A 10650-nucleotide genomic window follows, 5' to 3' on the forward strand; every position below is an offset into this window, starting at 1 on the left:
TTCGTCCCACTTCAGGTTAAAGTTTTTGGTCAAGGTAGTTTTTGATGAAGCGGAAGTCCAATCAACTTGAAACTTAATACACATGTTCCTTATGATATGATCTTTCTTATTTTCAAACAAAATAAAACTTTTGACCCCATTTTTATGGTCCACTGAACATAGATATTAAAAGTGCGAGTCTCATGTTAAAGTTTTTGGTCAAGGTAGTTTTTGATGAAGCTGAAGTCCAATAAACTTGAAACTTAGTACACATGTTCGCTTTTGGTTGATCTTTTTACTTTTCAGGCCAAATTAGATTTTTTACCAAATTTTACGGTCCATTGAACATGGAAAATAATAATGCGGGTGGGGCATCCGTGTACTTTGGACACATTCTTGTTAAAAGTGTTTCTATAGTCAGATAATCAATATCTTTTATGAGAGAATAACTGATGTGATCAAAAGTTGTTTAATGTTTAAATTACTTGTCATTTCATTGACTGATTCGTAATTAAGATGCAAATGGTACCGTTAGTGGGATAGGATTTGTCCACCCTTCCAACTCACCTCAGATGAATGATGGGAAAAGTATGAAAGGAAAATAAGATTGTTCTTAACATTGTGAATGTTGTTTTTTTTTCAAATATCATACCTTCTGAAACATAACTTAATTGAATATTCTCATGAAGATATTGCCTTTTCGTAATGTGTAAACTAAGATTTAATAGGTAAATTGATCTTTTAAATTTAAATAAATCGATATACAAAAAAGTTCTATACAAATATAACCCTTTGCATGTAAATATTGCACGCGGTTTCATTTTCAGTATCGAAATGCCGCAATAAACGCGGACAAAAGTACACTACTGTAGCAATTTCAAAGCAGTTACAAAAGTCTTCAAATATACGTACATTTACACATGATATTTGTCGCAGTAAGTTTTGTTTACCTACTGTCTCCAGATATGATCTATATTTTTCATACAAATGTTGAAAATATGCCGCACAGCCCTATGTTTTGACCTTTGAAAAAAATAGTAGTGCATATAAACCTTTCATTCTGGGGTATCATTTTTACGAAACTTTATAGTAAAAGTGGCACAGTTTGAGCAGTAAAAAGAGTTCCTATGGGAAATTGCATTGTCTATATTTACAGATGTGCAACCTATAATGTTTTTCCAAACGTTCGTGTTGCGGGTAGTTTTAAAATGCAAGTTTTTTATCTGTTTTTGCTTTTTGTAGTGCATAAATGAACATCATCTAAGCATTAAACTATACTTCCAAATATCCTCTACAGTCTAGCATTTACAATTGTAATCACGAACATGCGGTTTTCCAATTGGCAAACAAAAACTGAAGAGTGGTATGTCTATAATGAGTGTCATACCTTCTATTTTTCTATCAGTTTGGCTATTTTTTTAATTGGTCATGATATTTTGTAATATTTTAATCCCATTATCGAGTGATTTAACATAGATGTGAAGCGCATGAATTCTATCATTTAACAAGAATCAATAATAAAATGGCTAAACATACACTTCTCTCTCCATAATTTCATCTTTAAATATTTTAAAGTACACATTGTTAAGGCGCTTTTGTATTATATTTATGAGTTAAGAGTTAGGAATCATTCTCCCATAAATAATGTGAAAACAGTTGTACATTCAATTTGTTGAATTATTTGAAGTAGAACAGTATGTTAAACCGAAGTGTTAACTTTCTTTCGGGTGCTATGTTATCTTTGTGTAAAAGCAATCCCTTAGCAATAATGGGTATGTAAATTGATTGATTGATTATCTTATTCACAAACTATGATGTATGGATAATGTTAATGCTCCATGAACGATGTGAAAAGAATTAATTCAGAGTTTGAATGCATTGTCTTTTTAAAGGGAATTGTATGAAAATCCACTGAACTGCAGCAACTGTGAAATGTCACAACTAAAGTTATTTATTCAACGTCATATTTCTGGGGATGCAGGATCAACGTGTCATGGAACAAGTATACAGGTGGTTGACTTTGATTTCACCGATTGCACAGGTACGATACAAATACATAATAATTTGACAAACAGAAACTGTTCAAAAAGTAAAACAACAAAAATAACTCCAAGGAAAATTTAAAAACGGAAAGTCCCTTAAAAATTGGCAAAATCAAAAGCTCACAAACATTTAGCGAATGGAAAACAACTGTCCTGTTCCTGACTTGGTACAGGCATTTCTTTATGCAGAAATATGCGGATTAAACCTGGTTTTAAAGCTTAAAAACAAATTTAAAGCGATATTGTAGTAAGAATTAAAATGATCAAAAGATTTTTGATTCTAAAGGATATTACATGTTTATTGACCCTGTTTATACCATGTTGTATGTTTGTTTTAGTTTGTATATTTTACATGTGTGGCACCATTTAATTAATAAAGTGATGACGAATATCTTAAAATGTTATTGGTTAAACGGCGGCGATGTAACATACACATGATACAAAGCAGTTATAATTAGAATGGTTAATTTCAAAATATGAGTTTATCCTAAAAGATTATTTCAGAGTACAACCGGAAAGTATCTAGTATAAAAGTAAAAACATCACAAAAATATGTTATGCTTATTAGTATATTGCTATTATTATAATTATTATTAGTAGTAGTATTATTGTTATTATCATCATTATTATTATTAGGTCTTTCCACTTTTCGTGGAAGGACCTTTTGTTTTTCTTCTGATTATTTTTTTTTCTTCTGCCGTCTGAGATGCTTTTTTGTCTTACAACATATCGAATGGATTTGTTGGATAAATTCATATGTTATAAGTCGTAGAGACCTACAGTCTTTTGATATGAAATCCTTGGTCCATTTGAAGGAAATTGAGGTCAAAGTCAAAGGTCAATGTCATGTTCTTAATTTTGAATTTTGCTTGTTATCGTTATTCCACAGAAACTGTGACAGTAAATGATATGATATGTTTGCCAAATAACTGTTTACAATAAGGCGCAACTTCAACCTATTTCAGTCAAAGTGTTTTGGTTAACCATTATAGGAGTTTTCTCCCCTTATGTATTTCAAATCAGTATTTCTCCACAACCATACAAGTTATTGACCTCCGGTCTTCCGTTTTGAGTTCACTGACCTATGACCTTGAAATTAAGATCAAGGTCGAAGGTCAAGGTCATGTTATAATTTTTGAATTTTGCTTGTTATCGTTATTCAAAAGACACTGTTACAGTTAATGATATGATTTGTTTGCCAAATTACTGTTTACAAAAAGGCACAACTTCAACCTATTTCAGTCGAAGTGTTTTGGTTAACCCTTATAGAAGTTTTCTCCCCTGATGTATTTGAAATCAGTATAATAACTATTTCTCCACAACCATACAAATGATTGACCTGGGGTCTTTTGAATTATTATTATCATTATTATTATTATTATTATTATTCTCTTTTATTCCTCATCATACAAAGTTTTAAAAGTATCTAATTAAACATTGATGCAAACACATTACTCAATGGAAATAAGTGTATCAATAACAAAAATAAATAAAGTACAAAGGTATGATTTGAGATAAGTACAAAAGAATAAAAGAAAAACAAGTATGATAAACAGCAGCAAACGACAACCACTGAATTACAGGCTCCTGATTTGGGACAGGCACATCCATAATGTTGCAGGTTTAAACATGTTTTCCAGTCTCAAACCCTCCGTCTAGCCTAGAACAGTGGTGTAACAGCATAACATAAGGACAAGCTATAAAATTCAGTTGAAAAGGGCTTCATGAGATGGATACAAATCACAAAAAAACAACTAGTTTGTTCTGATGTTGTACTGTTACACCACTGTCCCAAGTTAGGAGGAGGGTTGACGCCCGATACCATTTTGTACCCCGCCACATTCTGTATGTGCCTATCCAAAGTCAGGAGCCTGTAATTTAGTGGTTGTCGTTTGTTTCATATTTGTTTTTTGTTCAGTATTTTGAACATAAATTAGGCCGTCAGTTTTCTCGTTTGATCTGTTTTTACATTTGTCATCTAGGGGCCATTTCTACCTATGCATTATGGGTTTTTGTAACACCATAATAACACCAATACAAACAAATTCCATTTTAAATAATTCTTGTACGTGTTCATAATAATATAAGTCTATTCTATTTTTCAGAAATTTAGTGATTATACTAAGTCACAAAAAATACATCACTTTTTATGGCGTTGATACATTCGTGTGACGCGCAGTTTACTCTTTGTTTGTGGTGTCCTGGTGTACTGTCGTAAATTAATGGTAGGTGTCCGTTGCTATTCTGTGGTTTACATGTTGTAATGTACTATTATATCATTTATTTAAGTATTTCTCTATCCAGAGTGTTCTTGCGTTTATTTGTACTGTATTCCTGTCACGTAATGTTGTCATTTTAGAAGTATTTCTAACATTGCCATATAATATATATATATTTATCAAAAAAGTATATAAACAAGCTGTGTAATATATCTACGAAGACGAAAAGAGACTTTAGGTTTGCACTATGAACTGTTCATATGTCAGTCCGGCAAATACGTTTTTTACACTTTTTTCAAAAGTTGAAATTTTGTTCCGGTCTGATATTTATATGCAGAGTTATGGTCCTTGCTAGTCCTGCACTGACCTTGTCTGTATGTAATTTACATACTTATTTTTTATATATATTTTTTTATCAAAATGGTCCTTAGTTATGCAAGCAGGAGCATTCTTAAGGATGGATGTTAAATCAAGAATTGATGATGTTATAAGTTTCAATCATATGTCGAATTGGTTCGATTATTATAAAAAACATAATTCTGAATTGTTACTTAGAACTTACATTTATAGCTTCCATGAGTATGATGAACCCGACGCCTATGGAAGTAATTTTATTAAAGTTGGGATAGAGATTAACAAAACTTTTAGTTCAATGAAAAGAATTGATGTTAAGTAGTATAATTCTAAGATTAATAACCTTTCTTTTAGCACAATGCTACCAGAAGAAAGCGGTATTTTAGATACTCAAATGAACATCATGAGCTCATAATTTTAAAATAAGCGTGCTGCTTAAATAAATGCTACTATAAATAAAAATATCTACGACCTACAATCCTGTTTAAATCTGACTGTACTTACCATTTTCACAAAACAATGATAAGTATGAATTGTTAATAACCATATCAGTAGTAAGAAGTCAATTTTAATGATATCGAATAATACATTTGGAGATTTGGGTTATGTTTTATTCCTTTTTTTCAATTCTAAACAATGATCAATCAATCAACAAGCAATAACTTGTTCTGACTCTTACAGCAATACCCCGAAGTACCGTCGTAACAACTGAACCAATAAGTGACGCTGTAACAACAGTGAAAACAACCACAGACGTTTTAACAACAGTAACAAACAGTCCTGACGCACCAATAATACAAACAACTGTCGACGCCACAACAACAAACGAACCAACTACAGTAACTAACGCCATAGCTTCAACCCAAAATATTGTAGACACTACAATTAGTACAACTCAAGATACTCAATTAACATCAATGACTTCACCTGTTACCGAGAGTAAGTATAGTGACTTTTGTATTATATTTAACAAAATATTGAGCAAACCAGTACAGTTGAATAGCGTACAAACAGTTAGTTTTAAATTTATAAAAAAAAATATCAAACTGTCCGTGTGAGGCTAAACGGTTTGGTAGCCAACACGATAACATTAATGTCCCTGTGTTTAATCGTGGGCAACCGTCTAATTTCTGCTATAGATATATCAAACAAAGCTGGGTTTTTTAATACTTTTTGATAAATATACGTCATAAGAATTCCAAGAGAACGTTGTATTAACATATATATTCTTAAACCGTTACCCTGATTTGTGGAACCTTCTTTTAAATAATCAAAAAGGTCCTTAGTTATACAAGCAGAACCATTCTGAATGATGGTTTAACTCTGCAATCATATGTTGGGTTTGTTTGCACGACTTAATCTGTTATGCTTATTTTACAGTTAGAAATCAACAGGTATGTGAGTTTGAGAAAGCGAACAATTCAAACCTTCCTAATTACGTTTTACTTCAACAGGTGTTGTTTTGTGTGCTTTTGTTAACCATTAGACAAAACATAACAAAAAATAAATGGCTAATTGTTTATTCAAAATTATCTAAAAGGAAGGAATACTGGTTATAGACAGACAGCTTACTTCTAACACAGTTGTTAAATTCATTTGTGGTGTTAATCTTGTTTGGAGGAATCACGTGTTGATGCTCTGTATGGTAGTTTCAGTGACCGATTTATCATGTTCTATTTGTATTATATTGTTCGATTATTATAAAAATAATCGTAAATTTTAACTTAGACTTAAATTTATAGCTTCCATGAAGTTGATGAACCCGCCGCCTATGTACAGATAAGTAATGTTATATGAGATGAGATAGACTTTAACGAAACTTTTAGTTGAGATGAAATGAATTGATGTCAAGTAGTATAATTAAATAATTCGAAGAAAAACATTTTTGTAATTGTATTGTTCTATTTTCAGAGGCCGACAATTCAGCTGTTACGGCCGGAACCGTAACTGGTGCTTCTGTAGCGGTTTCTGTTATCGCATCCTTTGTAATACTAAAGGTTTGCCGTTTTAGATAATCTGCTTTGAAAAAAACTGTAGAATATCTATCATTCTCTTAGAAGGGAGATGCTGTATAGTTAACAATGCAATCACGATGCGCAATTATCAACCGGTATTTGTTTCTAAGTGAAAGTACTATATCATTAACATTCACTTAACAATATTAGATTAGAAAGTGCTTTTTATCCAACATAATAAAATATCAGGTTTTCATACTTATGTTTATTTATCATATCTGTTGTATCTCGTTACTTTGTCTTGTTCATTTTTCTGTTAATTTTTACCTAAAAGTTGTAAAGTAATTTTAAAATTTAATATTAGGTTATAATTTATTGATGTATTTATATTCTTTCATGATTTATTGTTTTATACGTTTTTCATATATTTTTTATTTCCATTTGTTCTATTTTTTCATATTCGTATATATGTGTAACAGTATATCAAGATTCCTAACGAGAATAGTTTATAATTCAGCGTGAAAGTGTAATTATCTGTTCAAACAATTGTAATATTTGTAAAACTTGTGTTGTAATTTGTTTTATGGCCTAATGGTAGATAAGGATACATTAATTCAGTCACCCTTTTTGAATAAAGTCATAGTTTTTTTATTATTATTATTATTATTATTACATTTTTTATATTATCATTTTTATTATAAGTACAAAGTATGCATGTGATCGATTAGTGAGTTTTAAAAAAGTAGTAGTATCCTAATCTTACCAATTCAAAAGGTTGCAAAACCTTATCATCAACAAAATATAATTTTGTTTATTTATATTAGTTCAGACATGAATTATTTTTTTAAAAGAGATAGCCTTTTGTGGTATCAGGTACAAAATATATAATCGCCTCTTTCACTTATCGTAGATAAAAAAAACAAGAACTACATCCCAAATCTCAAAAATACAACAAAATGTTACGAGAATGATAAGCATTTTTTGTGTTCTAACGCCCACATTAAATTTCTTTGATATAAAAAAAAGAGATGTTGTATGAGGGTCATTGCTTGACATGAATAACAACTGTAAGGTAATTTGTGTGACTTTCAAAAATAAGCAAAACCAGTACCGCTGCTATGGTAATTATCTTTTCAGTACTTTACCTTTCATCAGTACATTGTGATCAAGCACGATAAGATCCTGGTCGTTTCGGTCTGGTTCAAATAGTAAAATATTCCTATACCATCAACACGTTATCGTGGACATGAATTTACTTCACCCAGCATAAGCAGTGGTCAATAACATGAAGTAGTTACACAATTATAAATAGTTAGAAATGAAAACACTCCCAAATCAGTGTGCCAATAACCTTACCCTATATATTATCACACATGGATTTGTAAATCATCGCTTCACTACTAGTGTTATGTGCATATGTTGATTAGAAAATTTGTGATGATAGCCTTTTTTAAGGTTTGATTTTTAGAATGTATACTAACTGTATCGGTAGCATGTATAACATTTTGATAATAAAAATTTAGATTTTTTTATAATGAATTAACAATTAAATCCTTCAATCTGCTATTATCATCCCTTTCAAGTTGTCTTTGTGATGATAATTTTGTGTGTTTGCTTGTTATGCCCGGTTTTGTTTACACATATTTGTCTGTTTGATGCCAATCATTATTACATGAGACTAAAATGTCCGTCTTGACTGTTCACTACGTCACGCTGGAGGTTGATTTAAATTCAAAACGGAAAGTCTATAATCATGGCAAAATCAAAACCCCATCCACATCAAACATGTCAAACGAATAATAACAACAGTCATATTCCTGACTTGGTATAGACAAAGTCTTATATAGATAATGGTGGATTAAACCTTGTTTAAAAGCTAGCTCAAGCTGTCACTAAGTATGATAGTTAAATCAAATCGCATTATTTTGACACAATACCTTTTGTGGTATACGAGCCTTCTTGTACAATTCCATAGAGATCCATTTACTTTAACTAAAGTTATTGTCCGGAAATCAGATGCGTCTTCGGACGACGACGACGCAGACGATAACATTAACGCATTATAAAAACCTACCACAATTTTGCGGTCGTATAAAAATGGTCTGATTTCAATGTTTTGTTGTAGAACTATTAATTCTGTTTCTAATTCCTTGGTGTGTCAAGATGATTTTGTCAAAGTAGATCAATTTTTGTTACGTTACCAGTTTGGACTTAACGTGGTAACACTTTATAAAAAAAAGTTCCACAATAACATTTATTTTCCTTTTTTTACATGTTTATTGATCAAATTGAAACACCTTTTATATTTAAAGTCATAAGAAACGATGACCGGTGTAAAATAATGTTCTTCCAATTCTTGAACCAATGCATACAAACATCATAAACTTAGTCTTCTGTTCAAGAAATTTTCATTTTTCGCACAAAGTTCGTATAATCGTCAATTTTTTTTTCAATCGGTCAGTTTTGTTGTAAAAATATGGCAGGTAATTAAAGTTCGTGTTTTGAAGCCGAAGTTTAACGATTGTCACCTGTTTGTCAACAATCAACAAAAAAATCAACAAAAAAGCATGGAAATTGAGCACGTGTTTAACATGTCAATTCAGATAAGTTTATTTTAAGGACATCCATGCGTATTGCAATCAACGGATTTTTACGAGATGGGTCACACTGAGGTCACTTTGCATACGGAAAATATGTCGGGGGGAATTGCTTCCTTTCCAGCAATTAAAATAAAGTAAACTTCTTCTAAATATGAATAAATTAAAGAATTTTCTTCAGAAAAAATATATATGTACATAAGTTTTATAATGAAAACTATCCATTGAGTTATAAAAAAACATTTGCATTATTTTTTTCTAATTTGAGGTTTCGTATGACTTTTTAACAAGAGGCTGACACAACGACAGCAAACCGGATTTATTAACATTTATTTGTGTCCTGGCAATATCACAAGAACCATTACTGATGAATGGTGAAAGTGAAAATCGTCAATATCAAATTTGACCTCCATTTTGTCATCAGTATCAACATATTAAAATTTGAAAAGCTTAGATTGAATGGTTCATGAGTAAATGCAATAAAGTGAATGGAAACGCCCTTTTACGATCTTTCAAGAACCATAACTCCTGAACGGTAAAAGTCAAAATCGTCATTATTGAACTTGACCTCTATTTTGTCATCAGTAACAACGTGTAAAAATTTCAAAAGCTTTGGTTAAATGGTTCATGAGAAAATGCACGGACACGACTGGAAACACCATTTTTCAATCTTTCAAGAACCATAACTCCTGAACGGTAAAAGTCAAAATCGTCATTATTGAGCTTGACCTCCATTTTGTCATCAGTAACAACATATTAAAATTTGGGAAGCTTTGGTAGAACAGTTCATGTGTAAATACACGGACAAGACTGGAAACTCCATTTTTCAATCTTTCAAGAACCATAACTCCTGAAAGGTAAAAGTCAAAATCGTCATTATTGAACTTGACCTCCATTTTGTCATCAGTAACAACATATTAAAATTTGGGAAGCTTTGGTAGAACAGTTCATGCGTAAATGCACGGACACGACTGGAAAAACCATTTTTCAATCTTTCAAGAACCATAACTCCTGAACGGTAAAAGTCAGAATCGCCATTATTGAACTTGACCTTCATTTAGTTGTCAGTAACAACATATTAAAATTTTAAAAGCTTTGGTTGAACGGTTCATGAGTTAATGCACGGACAACATTTGATTGACGCCCACCCGCCCGCCGTACATCCCCAAATCAATAACCGACATTTTTGTCACAAAAATCCGGTTAAAAATGATAAACGTATATAGATTTTTTTTATATAGATTAGACAGTTGGTTTACTCGTTTGAATGGTTTTACATTACTTAATTTTTGGGCCCTTTATAGCTTGCTGTGCTGTGTGAGCCAAGGCTCCGTGTTGAAGGCCGTACCTTTACAGATAATGATTAACTTTTATAAATTGATATTTGGATGGAGAGTTGTCTCATTGGCACTCATACCACATCTTCCTATATCTATAGAAACTAACATTACAGATAATTGACCTATTATACCTGTTTAATATGCTAGCCCTATTTTGTCAATGT

At 31.4% G+C, this 10650-nt stretch overlaps 1 long non-coding RNA gene across 1 annotated transcript; it reads left to right on the plus strand.

Moving 5' to 3' along the window:
- Nucleotides 1-1880: 1880 nt before the first annotated feature.
- Nucleotides 1881-7212, plus strand: LOC143069522 (uncharacterized). The gene is made up of 3 exons (XR_012976431.1): nt 1881-2020; nt 5276-5533; nt 6506-7212. It is a non-coding gene; the product is annotated as an uncharacterized LOC143069522 (long non-coding RNA).
- The last annotated feature ends 3438 nt before the right edge of the window (nt 7213-10650 follow it).

The sequence above is a fragment of the Mytilus galloprovincialis genome, chromosome 3 (genome assembly GCF_965363235.1).
Source record: "Mytilus galloprovincialis chromosome 3, xbMytGall1.hap1.1, whole genome shotgun sequence".
Classification (NCBI taxonomy): Eukaryota; Metazoa; Mollusca; class Bivalvia; order Mytilida; family Mytilidae; genus Mytilus; species Mytilus galloprovincialis.